The sequence below is a fragment of the Mus caroli genome, chromosome 10, assembly GCF_900094665.2.
Source record: "Mus caroli chromosome 10, CAROLI_EIJ_v1.1, whole genome shotgun sequence".
NCBI classification, from domain to species: Eukaryota; Metazoa; Chordata; class Mammalia; order Rodentia; family Muridae; genus Mus; species Mus caroli.
Genome location: NC_034579.1, coordinates 53,117,847 through 53,122,224, shown reverse-complemented (window position 1 = coordinate 53,122,224; position 4,378 = coordinate 53,117,847).

Genomic DNA, 4,378 nt, shown 5'->3' with positions numbered 1-4,378 from the left:
GCCATCACTGGAAAGAGAGGCCCATTGGACTTGCAAACCTTATATGCCCCAGTACAGGGGAACGCCAGGGCCAAAAAGGGGGAGTGGGTGGGTAGGGGAGTGGGGGTGGGTGGGTATGGGGGACTTTGGGGATAGCATTGGAAATGTAAATGAGGAAAATACCTAATAAAAAATATTAAAAAAAAAAGATGAGCTATTAACGGACTTTCCACCCCTTCTTTTCTCCTTGGCGTTTCCCTGAGCCGTAGGTGTTGGAGATGTGTTGTAGATGTCTTCAGAGAGGAGCAGAACACCATGTTCATTTAGTTTCCACATTTTGAGCTATTGTTAATCTTTGATGAAGCCTCAGTATTCTGGGGGAAAAGTTTCTTTATTGAGGGGTTAGGATAGTTAGAGTAATTTAAAATACACATCAATGCTATCTCAATTTACAAAAAGGACAGTAGTAGGTTCCTTAGCCAGGAGTAGTTGGATAGACTTATCATAAGCTCTGGAGGACCAGGACACACGACACAGACACTGTTTTCTAGACATAAGATGGATGTTGCACTCATGAATTGTAACAGTGAATAGTGAGCATACCAGTTGGCATAATCCTCTTGATGTAGGTAGACCAAACGCTCCAAATACCCTCTACTAACCCAAAACCTCCTTCTTGAGGCTGAACAATAGGTATATCTCAATGTTCAACACACATCAAATACCTACAACAAACATGGAAAGGGCCATTTAAAGTCATACTCACTACCCCACAGCAGCAAAACTCCTAGGGTGTCTAAACTCAATCTGCTCCCACCCCTGTATATAACTGTATTTTTACAGACCCAACTTCTCTCTGAATCTCTAGGCTTTCTCCAGTCCAGAGGAAACTTCTTTGGCAGTTTCTCATCCTCCAATGATTGATCTTGATCCAATACAACTAGTCTGGCTTATCCCCTGACCAGTCAGTCATAACATATGACAAACTTCTGGATGCCACTGACATCCTCGTTACAGGGCAGCTTCCTCTCCTTCACCCCTGATCAAACAGAGTTTGTCACACTGACGCTTCATTTTCTTCCATTCACTCTCTCACACCCCTCCTACCTCCTCACTAAACCCCAAAGGGTCAAATAAACCTAGTGGCTAATAGGCCTGCAGACAACACAGATTCAGTGGTTGACATTTGGAGATAGGGGTCACAATGACTGATTCTCACAGACTCTCATAGTAACAATAAGCCTGATGCTTTCTATGATGTTAGCCAAAGTAATTCCCAGAAAAATGGATGTGACTAAAAATATCCCCTTAGCTTCCTGCCATCGAGAAGGCTGTTACCTGCTATGAGGAACCTATTTTTTCTCTATTTACCCTTGCTTTACTTACATGTGCTGGGTCACCTGAGACACCTTACTCCCCTCCCAGAGCACCTACATCCTCAGACTCCTACTTTCCCAAACTACCTAAGTGAAAGTCTCTGATAACACAACTTTTGGTTTTTGTTTGTTTGTTTGTTTGTATCAAAGCAGGATTTCTCACTGTAGCCATGGCTGTCCTGGAATTCATCTTATAGACCAGACTTGCCTCAAACTCAAAGATCCCCCTGCTGATGCCTCCTGAGTGGGATTAAGGTATGCACCACCACCCTGCTCAAACGTTTAAAAAATAGCATTCCTTTGTCTCCTCATTTCACCTTTTCCAGACAGCAGGGCAGGCATTTTCCACACCTCTTCCTGCTTGGCTTACTTCCTCTGGGTTTTCATCTCACTCCTAATACTGACATCTCTTAATTTAAATATATACACATCAGGTACAAAGGTTATTCCCACCTTACTCCCCAAAAAGGGCAGGCCCACTGATTTGGCTCGAAGTTGAGTTTAGGCCCAACTTAAACTAGACTACAGAAGGATTCCAAAGTCCATGCAGGCCTCCAGGCTCTTATGGTCCCTATTCACAATCAATGCTCATTATATACTTCAAAGCCCATGCTAGCATCCTGGCCCTGCTCCCTTCCCCCACTGCCCCAGCACTATGCTAGCCCCAAGGCTGTTCTAGATCCCTATTCTCTTTATAACAAGGGTTTTCTCCTTGCCCCCACTAGTCTCAATTTCCTCCCTTCTCTGGCCCTGGTCATGTCTGCTTCTTTTTTTCTGTGCTCTGGACTCTTCTAGTTGTGTTCTCTGTCTCTCTCTGTCTCTGTCTCTCTCTGTCTCTCAATCTTTCTCCCACAAACACACACACACACACACACATACACACACACATACACACACACACACACACATCTTTCCCCCAACCAAGGAGCCATTTCAGTGGTTTATTTCATCCCTCACATAATACCAAACAAACTAAAAAGGGTGTCCAGTGGATTGGTTTTGAATCCAGAAACACACAGGGAGATTTCTGGACTGGTGTAGAGGACTGGAGAAAACAAATCATGATCAATCACGTTTCTACAGCATAAAAAATTCTATCCTCCCCCCACAGTGCCTGCTTTAAGGATCTTACTAAGCCCAGGTAGCCCTAGCTTATGAGGCCCCCTTATGTGTCCATAGGCCTTGCTTCCCTTCATCCCTCCTGTTGGTTACCTCCTGTCATGTCAAGGCAACCTCATCTTCACTATATTTCCTACCTCCCCCTCCAGTCTGAAAGGAACATGTAAGACTCCTCTATAACCCAAGGTTCTTCAGAAAATGTCTGTCTTATTGCCCTCCTGACCTTCAGTCTGTTCGAATCTACCTAGAGTTCCCAGTATCACTGAGGGCAAGAGAAGAGACCTGATTTCTCAGGGCTAGTTGAATCTTCCCCCAAACCCAAATCCTCCCCATTCACATTCAATCCCACTCCCAGTTGCTGGCTCCTAACACCTCCACACCATACTGCTTTTCCTTGACACTAGTACCTTCCACCTAATTAAGGAAAACCCCCGCAATTAACTAATCTCCCCTAATCAGGTTATAACATTTCACCACCTTGTCCCTAGGGCACTCATTTTCCTTATGGCACAACTGGAAAGGTAAACTGTGCCCAATAACCTGTTCCAACCTTATCCGTGTCTCTCCTACAGCACAGGGCTGTTTTGGATCTGCTGGTCAAATGCCTACCTATGTCTGCCTGGTAACTGGACAGGGATTTGTATACCCTGGCCCACTCTTGCCTACTGATTCTCTCATCCTCTATAGGCTTGGAACTGGGAGGCAGGCCTAGGGATGTTTACATCAGTTAACTTGTGTCTCTCCAGCTCTGAGAAAGCCTTGAGGGGATTTCTGATCAGCCGACAGCCTTCAGAATCTACTTGGTACTTTGGCTATGGAGAAGCTCCAACACTGCAGAGAGCTAGACCTCCTGCCTACAGTCCACAGCGGGATATGCACTTTCCTATAGGAATAATGTTGCTTCTACACCAGCAAATCGGAACTAGGTTGGAGCCCAAAGACTTAGAAACCAGGCACAAAAACCTCAACAAGTTTCACTCTAGACAAGCCCTCCACTCCCTCCCATCCAGGACCCTCCGCTTCCTCCAGATACATTTTTACTTTGTTGCTTAAGCACTGTATACAGAGATTCTGCCTGGAGTGCTTACTGCTATCACCCAGCACTAGACAAGATAAAGTCATGCTCCTCTCGGATATATAGATATAGGTGCATACACATATACACACATATACACATATATACGTATGTCTTAGTTAGGGTTTTATTACTCTAAAGAGACACTAAGACCAATACAACTCTTATAAAGGCAAACTTTCATTGGGGCTGGCACACTTTTTCAGAGATTCAGTACATTATATTCAAGGTGAGAAACATGGCAGCATCCATATATATGGGGCACCACTTTTTTGGATATAACTACTCCCTGATTTTTTTTGGGGGGGGGTGTGGATTGTTATTTGGGATTCTTGGCTCTGGAGTAACTTTGATCTGGAAAAAGGGAAATTTCCATCTCTCCTTAAAACCAAGGCCCCAAACTGGATTCAAAGTTCAAGGAAGTCAGCTGTTTATATAATTCCCAAAGGTTGAAAAAGAAAAGCAGCTGACTCCAACCCTGGTGGTTGCAGAAACAGACAGCAGACCTATTGTTCCTCCTGTAGTTAAAACACAAACTTTATCTAGAAAAAAAAAAAACAGCTTATTTCCCCCATTCTGCCCCCAATAAAACCTTGTCCTTCCCTTACTCACCCTTAACTCTAAAGACCCCACTCACATCATATGCTGTGCGTCTAGTCATAGTGCTGCAGGGGCTAGGGATGCCCCTTGCAGGCTAAATAGGTCTGCCTCTTGCTAGTGAGGTTGGTCTGAATTTTCATTGTTTCCTTTTTCTCTCTCTCTTTCTTTCTTTCTCTCTCCTCTCTCTCTCTCTCTCTCTCTCTCTCTCTCTCTCTCTCTCTCTCTCTCT